The sequence below is a fragment of the Lissotriton vulgaris genome, chromosome 7 (genome assembly GCF_964263255.1).
Source record: "Lissotriton vulgaris chromosome 7, aLisVul1.2, whole genome shotgun sequence".
Lineage (NCBI taxonomy): Eukaryota > Metazoa > Chordata > Amphibia > Caudata > Salamandridae > Lissotriton > Lissotriton vulgaris.
The window spans coordinates 1,592,270,304-1,592,285,039 of record NC_141695.1 but is presented as its reverse complement, the minus strand read 5'-3'; positions in this window follow the sequence as shown (position 1 = coordinate 1,592,285,039).

Below are 14,736 nucleotides of genomic sequence, written 5' to 3'. Positions count from 1 at the left end.
ATACATGCCGTAAGGGCATGTCTGTGGGCCACATGGCACAGGTGTACGTGCATGTACACTGGAATTCGTTATTTACCATGTAATAGTATTACATGGTAAATAACGAATCGGTAATGGCCTGTGGCACTGTTTCCAGGGCCACCTACATCTGCATTTATTGATTCGGTAAATTTACCGATTCGGTATTTTACAGAAACGGTAAATTTACCGAATCGGTAAATATACCGATTCCTTATGGTTTAAGGCCCCTACATCTCCATTAGCAAAAACCGGTCGGTAACGGCCGAAATCGGACGTTACCGACCTGTATTTGCCGACCTACATCTGGCCCTTAATCTGGACCTTGTATTTCGGATTTAAATCTATTTAGATATTGGGCTAAATAGGCATTATAGTAATCTTTAATGTTTGTTAGCACAAGACCTCCTTGCTCCGTATCGGCATATAGTGTCCTTATTGCTATGCAAGGAGTTTTCTTACCCCATATAAAACCAGAAAAACAAAGACTCTATTTTTACGAAAAAAGAGCCTGGAAGGAAACAAGGAATTGCTGAAAATAAAAAATTCAAAAGTGGGAGGATAGACATTTTAATCAGGGCGACTCGGCCCAAAATGGATAATGGGAGCGGGTTCCATCTAATAAACATGGAGCGAACTCTCTGAAGAAGCGGGTCAAAGTTAAGCACATACAGATCCGAATCAGACACGGAAAACAGGGCTCCTAGATACCTTTTAGGCCTAGGATTGATACATGTAACTAGATCTGGGTGTAACTCTGGATCTGCACCCCCGCAGACCAGAATTTAGTTTTTTTTCTTATTAATCCGATAACCTCCTAGGGTATATATATATATATATATATATATATATATATATATATATATATATATATATATATATTCACTGAAAAAACCATAGGTTATAGACCATATATAGTTAGGGATTAGCATTTACAATACCTTATTTTACTCGCATAAAACCATTGAAATTCGCATATATAGTTAGTTGCGCTAACTATATATCGCGCACCCGCAATCCACTGCTGATGATGTCACATATTACATCATTCATGACATGGTCAGTGACATCACTGATGACATCACTGATGACATCTCAAATGACATCACTGATGACATCACTGATGACATCTCAAATGACATCACTGATGACATCAATGATGACATCTTAAATGACATCACTGATGACATCACTGATGACATCTCATTTGACATTACTGATCACATCACTGATGACATCATTCATGTGATTATACGATGAACCTCTTCAGACTCTGATATAACCTTAGATACACTCAGTGTAAACAGACACTCACAGACTGTCACTCATCCATGGAGTTACTCACACACCTAGTCAGTCATGCAAAGAATCAATCACACCTCCATTTCCTCAACTATACAGTTATACACATCTTACTTATTCAAACATATACTAACACATATTTACTCCCTTATACAATCCCTGATACAAGTTCACAATGATCCATACAGCCACTCACACATTCACTGGCTCTTATGCACAGTTATTTATATATGTCAACTCTCACATGTACTGTGTTTTACATATGTACTTACTTTGACATGTAGCACTGAGATATCCATTCACTCACCAATACACTCATGCACACAGTCAACCGCCCATACAGCTGTTTCCACATGCACTTTTGAACCCATACATCTAGTGAATCAACTGCTCACACATCTATGCACAGAGTCATACACCTCCCAGCCACCCTCACACACACTCAGTCTCCCATACAAATACTTGGGCAACCAATCAATAACCCATATAGTTACTCATATAGCTACTGATCAACACATGCAGCAGTTTACAGAACAACAGACATAATGATGCACAAATTAAGACAGTTTAGTCACTAACCCATGCACTCAGTGAGACACATTTAATCACTCACTTATACAGTCAGTCATGCACCTACTAAATCCTTCATCCAGACACTTATACATCCACTCATTCTTCAATATGTAATACATATTTTAACTTTACAGAAACATACAGTCACTGGATAATGTCATCAGTGATGTCATCAGTGATGTCATTTGAGATGTCATCAGTGATGTCATCAGTGATGTCACTGACCATGTCATGAATGATGTAATATGTGACATCATCAGCAGTGGATTGCGGGTGCGCGATATATAGTTAGCGCAACTAACTATATATGCGAATTTCAATGGTTTTATGCGAGTAAAATAAGGTTTTGTAAATGCTAATCCCTAACTATATATGGTCTATAACCTATGGTTTTTTCAGTGAATTTTCAAGGTTTTGTAAATGCTAATCCCTAACTATATATGGGCTAAAACCTATTGTTTTTTCATTGAATTTCAATGGTTTTTTAATAGCAAATATCAAAAGCTGTCAAATGTCAAGTACGTGATAGGTAAAAACATTTTCGTGTTTATGCACGCTGATGTGCTTTGAACGCTGCCCCCCCCCCTCTTTTCTCTTAGAAGTACTCTCTCTTTGCAGATAGTGAAGGGTAGTTAACGCAGGCCTTTGCCCCCGTTGTAATCCGTCGTGCCTGCTTGTCTCTCCATTTGATTGATTGTTATCCAAGCATTTACTATTTTAGAATTTATTCTCTTTGGTTCATTCTCTATTTACTAACAAGCACAAAGCCGCAATACTCTGTTTAGTCTTTGCAGATAGTGAAAAATCGTGTAAAAAAAAAAATAATAATCGAGCAAAATCAGTAGGCCACTAATGGGATCTCTTTTTGACCTCGCTAAAATAGAAACATTAGGAACAACCCTTCATGAGAAATACGAAACTAGTGAGATGAACTGAGCTCCACACCATGATGGCTGCAAGACAGCTCGGCTCCGCCACCCACCCCGCCCAAAATAACGATAAACTCTATGCAAATATTATAAATATATACAACACACCAGCAAAGTAACAGGGTAAAACATTTTATTAAATAACTATTTACATATCTATTTTATACTTTTTGTTGCCTGATCCGGCTAGCTCAATCGATCGAGCATGAAACTCATGCACTCTGATAGCAAGCATTGCTGCTGATGCTATGCAAACAAAAACTGGTTTTCAGTTTGTACATTCTTCAAGATTTTTCATCCAAGGCTGGTTGAGAGTTTGTAGAACGATGGCTTCAGATTTTCAACATACGGTGTGGTGGCGCGGACTGCGAGGGTGCGCTTGACTTCTGCCCCCTCCTCAAGTCGTGTTGCCCTGGCGTGGTCTAAGATCGCCCCCGACATAGGCGGCCGGCTCCCGGGGTCCGGCGGAACTTTTTGCCTTTTGATGACTCTTCCATTCTGGACCTTATCCCACAATCCGTTTGACCTGAAGACACGCTGTAGTGGGGCGCCCCTTTACCGTTTCAGTTGCCATTCCGCCCGCTTTTGCTACATTGTGCCTCTTCCGCCATTCAGCTGTTTACCGCCCGCTCTTGCGACTACAGCGTCTCGCTCACCATGTAGTTGAGTTGCGCCCACTCTTGCGGTGCAGCGATAGGCGGCTGCCACAGGACTCTCAAAATGGCGGCCGCCTCTTCAGATTTGGGCGTGGTCCACTAAAATGGCCATGGGACACCTTGGAACTCGGACACTTGTCTGCTAGGGCTTGGGCCCCATTCTCGAAAGCGTCCACTGAGCCTTGAAGATTCTACAAAAGTCTTGGGGGCCCCCGACTCCCGCAGGCTTCTGGTGGGGAGCGGCTGCCATGATTGCTTGTGGAATGGCCACGACTGAGATACGAGATGGTGGTGCTCTCATGCTAACGCCAGCTTCAGTCTGAAACATCCAGATACACTGTAGACTACCAATTAGATCAGTTCCGGTAGCGCCCCAACGTGACCCGGTAGGGAAGAACTTGCCCTCCCCTCTTTGACTGATGGTTCTTGTTGCCTGTCCCTTCTGTTGTCATTTAACAGAACTTTTTAGACTTCTGAAAGGGGTTGTGTTCCGACCGCTGGTTGGTGGAGACATTTTGACTATATTCTGGACCTACGTTGTCGCGTAATGCGTTATATGACACGCCGCGTTAGCGCACCCGGAAGTACTCCAGTGCGCGAAGCGCAGCTTCCCGGAAGGGATCCGGGGCGCGGCGCGCAGCACGTAACGTAAGCATAACAGGTCATGTGACTTGTTAATAAAACTTTTCATTGGTTCATTTTACTTTTGTTATTTTAATGATGAAAGGCTTGGTCATATGACCTAAAAATTACGCTTTTTATTGCTTTCGAACATTATTTTTTCTTAAACATATATGTTATAATGTTCCAGGCTAATGTATTTTCCCGGAAAATTTACAACTGTCCTGCAAGTAAAATATATTCCTTTTTCTAGAAAAAGGGCGTTTCTTCGTCCCATGACGGAGCCGTTGAGCAAAAGATGCTCGGCCTGCTGTCTTAGTCGCCGATACGCCTGAATATCAGATTCTTATCGATCACTTTATGTTGCAGGAGTAAAAAACACAACAGCCCTTGACCATTTATCTTTACTGTGTTCCTGCGTATTATACCTTTTATCCGTCATGTAATTGGACTGCTTTATTTCACTTGCCTTTTACTGATTCGAAAACAGTGACTAAAATTAAAAACTTTACCAATGTAAATACTACTACCATGTTTTGTTTTAAAAACCTTTATTGTGAAAATGTCAGTATACAAATACGGGCCTATAACCACGTGGGCCAGCCACGGAGCAAACTGGAATCGTATATGATGAGGAGACATTTACACTGTAGAGGAACGCAACGAGCGGGCCATTAGGTTGCAAGAACTAAGGTGTCTAACAGTTGCGGAATCGGTGGACGTACATTTTGTAATTAAAATACGACAGGGCCACTTACAATAAAATTATCTAGATATACATTTGCGGGCAAGTACCATGGGTGACGTTAATTCGAACTTTCAATAGTACAGTAATCAATAACACATCAGAATTTAATATCAATAGGGATGTCGAAATATTCAATCAATTCGCGTTCCCGCCCACCATGTGCTTCAAAACTGCATACGTATCTCGTGATATCAAGGTTGTGCAACCAGTACACAACAAGGAGTTACGAGTCCCATTTATACCGGCGCCATTTTGGGCGAGGCCGGGCAGGTCCAGGATATAGTCAAAATGTCTCCACCAACCAGCGGTCGGACCAGAACCCCTTTCGGCAGTCAAAAAAGGTTCAGTTAAATGACAACAGAAGAGATAGGCAACAAGAACCAACAGTCAAAAGAGGGGAGGGCAAGATCTAAAGCCATTGTTCTACAAACTCTCAAGTAGACTTGGATGGAAAAATCCTGAAGAATGTACAAACTGAAAACCATTTTTTGTCTGTATAGCATCACCAGCAACACTTGAGTCAGCTTTGTGTGAAGCCGCCATTTTGATTCAATCAATAGCGTCCCCCTGCACACATTCAGGGACCTGGTCGTGTCTAAAGGTCAAACGGATTGTGGGACAAGATGCAGAAAGGAAAAGGAAAAAAGTTCTGCCGGACCATGGGAGCCGGCCGCCTATGTCATGGGCGATCTTTGGCCACACCAGGGCAATAGTGAAGCTGCAGCAGGTGCAAATAAGCTTCAGACAGTGTTACAAGCGCTGCTCAGAACTCTCAACTATGACACCACCTCCGTGCCATCCGGATCTTGGCGCCTTGTGCTGGTTCCGACCTATTCACACATCGGTCCGCTACTGACACCACCTCATAGGCCAACGGGACACCCCACGCCGACTTTCGGCGCAGCATTGTAGGATGGCCACACCAGTGCGGCAACTTGCTAGACACCACCTCGGTGCCATCCAGATCTCGGCGCGTTGTGCTTCCTTCGGCCTACTGTAGCCGCAAGTGCGGACGCAACTCAGCTGGATTGCGAGTGAAACACCAAGGGGCGCCCCACTGCAGCCGAGGAGCCTCCATCTTGGGGGCGACGCACAGCATCACATTGCTTTCTCAAACAGCCCCCACTGACTGACGCGACCTCACAGGCCAACGGGGCGCCCCACACCGACTTTCGGCGCAGCATTGTATGATGGCCACACCAGTGCGGCAACTTGCTGGACACCACCTCGGTGCCATCCGTATCTTGGCGCTTTGTGCTGCCTTCGGCCTACTGTAGCAGCAAGTGCGGGCGCAACTCTGCTGGACGGCGAGTGAAACGGTAAGGGGCGCCGCACTGCACATCAGGTGCCTCCACCTGGGGAGGCGAGAGAGGCCAGTTTGCGCCACCTCCCCCCCCCCAGGCACCCCACGCCGACTTTCGGCGCAGCATTGCAGGTTGGCCACACCAGTGCAACTTGCTGGACACCACCTCGGTGCCATCCGGATCTCGGCGCGTTGTGCTGCCTTCGGCCTATTCGCACATCGGTCCGCTACTGACGCCGCCTCACGTGCCAACGGATTTTCTACGCTTTTTATAGCAGCGCGTAACGTAAGCATAACAGGTCATGTGACTTCTTTATAAAACTTTTCATTGGTTCATTTTACTTTTGGTTTCCTAATGATGGAAGGCTGATCATATGACCTAAAAATAACACTTTTCATTGGATTAAAACATATTTTTTCCCAAACGATGAAAGCCCCACCTTGTTTCTAGATGTTTCAGACTGAAGCTGGCGTCAGCCTGAGAGCACCACCATCTCGTGGCTCCGTCGTGGTCATTCCGTGAGCAATCATGGCAGCCACTCCCCACCGGAAGCCTGCAGGAGTCGGGAGCCCCCAAGACTTTTGTAAAATCTTCAAGGCTCAGGGGACGTCCGAGTTCCAAGGTGTCCCAGGGCCATTTTAGTGGACCAGGCCCAAATCCGAAGAGCCGTCCGCCATTTTAAGAGTCCTGTGGCAGCCGCCTATCGCTGCACCGCAAGAGTGGGCGCAACTCAACTACATGGTGAGCGAGACGCTGTAGCCGCAAGAGCGGTCGATAAACAGCTGAATGGAGGATGAGGCACAGTGTAGCAAAAGCGGGCGGAATGGCAACTGAAACGGTAAAGGGGCGCCCCAGTACAGCAGACGAGCCTCCACCTGGGGAGACCCGTTCACGCCGCCTCCCCCCCCCCCCCCCGGGGCGCCCCACGCCGTTTTTCGGAGCAGCATTGTAGGATGCCAAAACCAGTGCGACAACTTACTGGACATCACCTGGGTGCCATCCACATCTCAGCGCGTTCTGCTGCCTTGGGACTATTCGCACAACAGACTGCTACTGACGAGGCCTCCCCGCGCACCCCCCGGGACGCCCCACGCCGTTTTTCGGAGCTGCATTGTAGGATACCAAAAACCAGTGCGGCACCCAGGTAACATCACCTGGGTGCCGTCCAGAACTCAGCACGTTGTGCTGCCTTGGGACTATTCGCACAAAACACAGCTACTGACCATTGTTGCTTCTTTTTTCAAATTTTTTTTTAAATGTATTTACTGTTTTTGTTGCGTTCTATATATTTATAAGTTATTAAAGTGTTATAATCCTACTACTTTGTTGGAGTGCTATATATTTTTAATGTGACACATAATTGTAAAAACTTTGATGTACAAAGAGGCATCCCTGGAATCTTCCGCTTCAGGCTCGGTCCCACACACCCTCACAGTGAGAATCCCCTCCCCAAGCACAATACAGGATGGTTATCAGATAGTAGGAACGCGTGTGGTGTGACGGATCTCATCGGGTAGGGGCCTTGATCTACTGTAACTCCTTTGAAGAGGGGTGATTCTCTACAGCTGGGGCCATAAACTACATCTGCAGGGCTAGGTGATAGCCTGGGACCGGCCTGGACAATCGGACACAGAGGAAGAGGAGTGTCAGAGGGTGCGGTAGTGAATAGGGTGAAAGGGTGGTGTCGGGCGGGCACAGGGTGTGATTCTCAGGGAAGAGCAGCGCACATGGGAGGAGGTTTCTGGCCCATGCATGAGAGAGAGAGCGGGGGTGACCAGTGCGTGGGGGAGATGCTTGCGAGGGTGGGGAGCCATGCTGAGGATCGGCGGCGTGCAGAGAGTGGGTCTGGTCAAGGCATCTAAAATGGCTGCCGTGCTCAACAAAAGTGTGGCATTGCAAAAAAGACAAGATGGCGCAGACAATGTTTATCAATAAGGATTAATTTATAACAATTATTTTTAACAAAATATTTACTCGCAGTGACAAAATGGCGGTCAACAGTTCCTGATTTCCATCGAATCGAACGTTAACAGACGTCACGCAGCAAAAAAAAAACGCTCACGCACAGCCGCTGGAAGACATGTATCAACATATATGAGCCTCCTCAGCCACCCTCAGAAAACAAAAGGGGTCAGGATACGTCTCCCGTACCCCCTTATACCTAGTAATTTAATAAAATCAAAACACAAAATGGCGAATTCACGTTTCGCTACCAGTTTGCGACCCGGTTCGCGAACCAAGAAGCGCTTCTACCGCGAAAAATCAAATTTTTATTATTTGCCCCACGGGACCCTTTAATAACCCCAACATCATTCCTAGGGGTTCAAGAGGGGTCTACCTAGCCCCCTTTCATTAAATTCCCCCTTCGTTTTTCTCCTCCTCTTGTCTCTCGATCCTACCGACAGACAAGATGGCGGCCGCACCGGACTGTTTAGAATGTTGACAGACACCGGAGAGCCAATCAGCTTCGCTACGCAAAGCTCCGTTACGCGAAAAGTACGCGATCTGGAGCGCGATCTGGGACGCTGTCACAGATATATCTGTTTTTTAAACGTTAATTTCTCAAAATCCACTGGAGCACATATATTGAGACCCAGCAAAGGCACATCGGGCTAACAGTCCCTATAATTTTGCCAAGTTTCGTGCAAATCCATTCAGCCGTTAGTTTGTGACCCGGTTCGCGAACCGAGAAGCGCTTCTACCGTGAAAAATCAATTTTTTTTTATTTTCCCCACGGGACCCTTTAATAACCCCAACATCATTCCTAGGGGGTCAAGAGGGGTCTACCTTGCCCCCTTTCATTAAATTCCCCCTTCGTTTTTCACCTCTTCTTGTCTCTCGATCCTACCGAGAGACAAGATGGCGGCCGCACCGGACTGTTTAGAATGTTGACAGACACCGGAGAGCCAATCAGCATCGCTTCGCAAAGCTTCGTGACGCGAAAAGTACGCGATCTGGAGCGCTATCTGGGACGCTGTCACAGATATATACATTTTTTTAAACGTTAATTTCTCAAAATCCACTGGAGCACATATATTGAGACCCAGCAAAGGCACATCGGGCTAACAGTCCCTACAATTTTGCCAAGTTTCGTGCAAATCCATTCAGCCGTTCGAGCTAAAAGTGAGGCCAAACGCCCTATGGAAATTAACATGGGAAAAACGCGTTTTGGGACCCCCCTTTTTTCTCGGCCCCCCCTTGACGAACCCCCCCAAATTTTCAGGGGCTGCTCAGAAACAAAATGTGCCATTTTCCTGAAAATTTCAGCCGATTCCGTCAACAAACGCCAAAGTTATTAGACATAGAATTTTCAAAAGTTCCATAGATAAATAATCCTAACTATATATACATATATATACACATATATATATATACACACTATATATATATATATATATATATATATATATATATATATATATATATATATATATATATATATATATATATATATATATATATATATATATATATATATATATATATATATATATATATATATATATATATATATATATTTTAAAAATGAAGGTTTGGGCCTGGCAAAAGGTTTATTTTTCCAGGTGGGAATGGCAGTTTAAAACTGCACACACAACCTACAATGGCAGGCCTGAGAGATATTTAAAGTGCTACTTAAGCCAGTGGCACAATCACGAGTACAGGTCCACTAGTAGGTTTTAATTTACAGGCCCTGGGCACAGATAGGGCTCCATTTATAGGGTCTTACAGGTACATTAAAATGACAATTGGGCATAAGCCAATGCTACCATGTGTTAAGGAGTGATCACATGTACTGTAGCACTGGTTAGCAGTGGTAAGGTGCCCACAGTTCAAAGGCCAGCAAAAAACAAGATCAGCAAACATAGTAGAGGTAAAGGCACAAGGGTTGCGGAACTCCACCCTAAGACGGCAGATCTTACACTGTTGTTATGGATGAAATGTTTTTCTCTTTCTTCCTTTCTAGATGGTGTAATTTTCCAGCCTTCTGTTAGCTACTGAATAGGCATTCACGATGCACTAGGCAACTGATAATGAGGATCTCATCGGGAAGAGAGGAGATGACAGGAAATGCGACTGGGGGAAACATTGTCTGAACTACACGATCTGTTCAAAGTAACAATCCACTGACATGGTTTTGTAGTCAACTGTGAATATGTCAGAAACTGGGGAGTTTACTTGCTCCCTGAGTTAACTGAAGGCTTTTTGGTTTTCAAGACAGTAAATGGGAAATTTGTTGCCATTGTTTTGATGAATTATAATAATGTGATTTCCTCAGATTAGGTTCGGAGAGTTTGCTGCAAAAATTAGGAGGCAGACCATAGAGATGCTTTTTTCCTTTGAGCTGGGAACACCCCTCCAGCTTCTGCTAACCTTCAATGCTATAGTGCAAATGCTTCATTTCCATGTATTCTTATTCTCTCCTCAGAACACTTCATTTGAGTTTCTGAAATTGACACCTTACCTTGCTGAAACTAAATGCCCATCCTTGCCCAAACTTCATTAATTTAGATTAGAGAATTTCCTTTATGGAATACACTTGCTGAATGTTCTGTTGTAACTCTTACTAATATGCTTTTTTAACTGATTCTGAAATCTAGACTTTTGGGGCCTCATTTATGAAAAGTGGCGCATCGCTGCGTGAAAACAACGGTGCATTACTTTTCACTGCGCCCTCCCTGCGACACTAACGATGCGTCATATTTACAGTATGACACATCATGTCGCAAGGAGTTACAGATACGTCAGTATTTCTGATGTATTTGTAGGCGCAAAAGTGACACATTGCTGGAGTGTGTCACAAAAGTGACGCAACTCCAGCAATGTGTACTTTCACATGGGCAAGTCCCATGTTGTTAGTGCCTGCGTCAGTCTTACGCCTGCCATGAGGCAGGCGTAATATTTTGACGCATTAGAGTCCAAGAAATGGTGCAGTGAAATCTTATAGATTTCACGGCGTCACTTCTATGACGCTTTCTTGCGTCAAAACGCCCCCCCTTATACCTGGGGCAGGTATAATGTGGCGCAGGGGTTTACAAAGTGACGCATCTACCTAGATCAGAGGTCTTCAAACTTTTGGATGCCGAGACCCCCCTGTCAACATTTTGAGGCGTAAGGACCCCCCCCTGACAAAAAATTCTAATCCTGTAGGCAGGGCTACTAGAATTATGAGGCAATTGAGGACCAAATTACGCGACAAGCTTGACTAAATTGTGTGGGAAGAAAATGTAAGTGGTGTTATGTGATGCGGCGTATTTTGAGATAGCATTGCTTTATTATTTTGTCATTTTTTACACACAGTAACACTGAGGAAAGATTTCACCCCATCACTACCTGTTTATAACCAAAATATAGCAATTAACATCAGAAAGATTTCTAGTCAACCTTTGAGAAGGGCCTTAAACTCCGCAGGAATATGTGCTGCCACTTTAGAAGCTCACCTGGCCCTGGCCAGGAGAGGCAGGCGTCCCTTAAAAACCTGGCGGTTTTGTGCAGAGTTAAGCAGTTTACCCATGCAGCTTTCCTCTCACCCCCTCCCTTCCATCCATCTCTTCTCTCCTAACCCTGGATCCTTCTCTCACTTTGCAGGCCATTTTCTTTCACCCCTTTTTACAACATCTGAACTCTCCCCATTCAACCTCTCACTTTAATAATGCACCTCATCTCTCGATAGCACCTTTCTGAGAAACATTTCATTTTTTTATAGCGCTACTCATAGTTTATTCAAACTCAGTTCTGTGATCTGCATGGTGCACGTTCTTTGTAGCAGGCACATTAACCCTCTGCACACTGTGTGGGTGACAAGAGTGCCCGTGTGAGTGCACGGTGAGCGATGCAACAGTGCGAGAGTAGGGTAAGAGGAGTGACTGCAGGGTGAGTGAGGTGGCGTATGAATTTATGAATTTGGGTGCGGGTGAAAGTTCAGAATGGGACGAATGAATGTATGATTACTGATGGGCTTGTTTGAGTGACTTGCTTATTGAGCAGTGAGGGGGTCAGGTGAGTGAAGTGTCACATGAGTGCAGGATGAGTAGTGTACTTGTGTGACTGCAGGGTGAGGTATAGGGTGAACAGCGCAAGTGCATTGTGAGTGCAGAGTGATCACTGTGAGTGCAGGGTGAGCGAGTGAATGGTGTGAGTGCATGGAGATCAATGTGAGTGCAGAGAGATCACTGTGAGTTCAGGTTGAGCTGGTCAATTCTGTGAGTGCATGGGGATCAATGTGAGGGCATTGTGATTACTGTGAGTGCAGGGTGAATGGTGTGAGTGCACGGTGAGCGGGAAAGTGAAGGGCGAGAATGAGGAGCGAGTTGTCTGAATGCAGGGTGCATTTCCATACACTTGAAGTAATTCAGCGTGTTCTTGACGGCGGCGTAGGGTTTAAGATCTAAGTTAAACTATTGCGGCATTAATCGGGGATCAAGGGTGGAGGAAATAAATAATGTGCTGATCCTGCAACAAACTTACAGTCCTATGGTTAGGGTTGCCAGCAGATTATTTTGATGGCACAGTCGGTACAAAAATAAGCAGACACCTAAAGCTGTATTTTAAGCACTTATCTGTGCATACTTCGAACAACACATATAAATGGAAAGCACTTTTAATTGTGTTCTAGGGCTGCCTCAATGATACCTGACTGACAAAGAGAAAAAAGACAGAAAAGTCACATAACTAATGCATAAATACTTTTGTATTTAAAAGTCTATTTAGTGTCAAGAGGAGATCTTTGCAGGCTCTTTAAACAAAACAACAGGCATTTTTCTTTTGGCAACCCCTACTTTATATTCCTTTCCATTAAATACATTTTCACACTACAGCATAAATTGTAAAATACAAATGTAAGGAAACCAGGAAAAAAGACTAAGCCTCTGTAATCAGTTAACAAAGGCATGTAAATATGCAAATGGTCTTTAAAGACCTGTGAAAAACTCGGGCCTGCTGTTGATGACTCCAGCCACTGCCCAGCCAAGCCCCCAGCTCGAGTTACACTGCAGCAGCAGCCAGGCTGAGAGACACCACGAGGGGGGAGGGGGGCTGAACTGAAGCCCTTCGGCCTGGGAAGAAATATGACTGTGAAGGCGCGACCCCCTTTGCATCGCTCCACAGCCCCCCTGGGGGTCGCGCCCCACAGTTTGAAGACCCCTGACCTAGATGGTTCACTTTGTAAATATGGTGCAACAAGGCACATTTTTTACTCCGCTGTTGCTTCACAAAAAGTGACACACCAGCGGCGTAAAAGTGACGCAAGGGCTCATAAAAGAGCCCCTTGGACTATTATGACTAAAATTTAAATACTTCTTAAACTAATGTTTTGATTTGAAATAATTTGTTAATAAACCCTTTAAACTTACACTAAATACCTTTGTCGGTTTCTGTGAAGCCCCAATTGAATTTCACTGTTCATGGTAGTTGATGTAAATGAAAGCTCCTCATCACCTCTTCTTAATTACTAACAAAGATCCATATGACCCGTGGAGGGGGGTATGTGATGTTTATTCTCGACAATTCAAAATTTGCAAACATTCGTGACAAGAATTTTCAATTCTATTAAGGACTAGGAGGCGAGGAGTATGCTAGTCTCATTTCTTTATTTAGAAATGCCCAGCAGCCATGTAAAAACTACATTACCCAGAAACACTTGGGTCATAACCATAGAGTCCGTACTATAAATAGCCATGAAGACAATCCCACTTCCTCTTTCTTTGGTGAGAAGGAAATCCAGGAAAGCAGTAAACAGTACAAGAAAAGTAAATGTCAAAGCAAACCCCAATCCAGGGCAACAAAGGAAAGTTCAAAACAGCAACAGCCGAAGGGAGAAACAGGAAACAATCTTCAGAGAAGAAAGCAGGAACATCCACGTCGCACTGCAGGCACATCATTTGGGATCAGATCCTGAAAAAAGATACAAAGCCGTAATACACGTCCATCATATATAGGAACATGTCAAAGAAGGGTGGGGAAAGAAACAAGGCAATAGTAACAATTGAATACAGAGCAAGTCATGAACAATCTTCAGTAAATACAATGTATAAACAATGGGTGGGATAATCCTCGCCTCCTAGTCCTTAATAGAATTGAAAATTCTTGTCACAAATGTTTGCAAATTTTGAATTCTATTTCAGGACAGGAGGCTCCGATTATGCTTGTTTAAAGCTCCTCCACCACAACAGAAGCAACAGTAGCAATAGGCTTAAAGTAAAAGGTTTTAAAAACAGAATCCGATGACCAGTCGGCAGGTTTCATAATGTCCCACAAGGTGACACCCAAAGAGAAGGCCTTAGAGGCCATGGCCCCACGGGCAGAATGAGCACCAAACACAGAAACATCAATGCCCGCTTCCCCCATAAGCCACCGTACCCATCGAGCCAACGTGGCCGGAGTAACGGGGCGAAAGGGCTTCTACAATGCAATCCACAATTGACCTTGCATATCAGAGCGAAGAAGAGAAGTACTCACCTCATAATCCTTAAGGCATTGGACGACACAAAGGTTAGGTCGAGCAGGAAATGAAGGGTAAGAAATGACCTCAGTATTAGTTTTAGTGCGCCTGGAAAGGCGAAAGGTAACACCTTCAGGCGTGAAGCTAC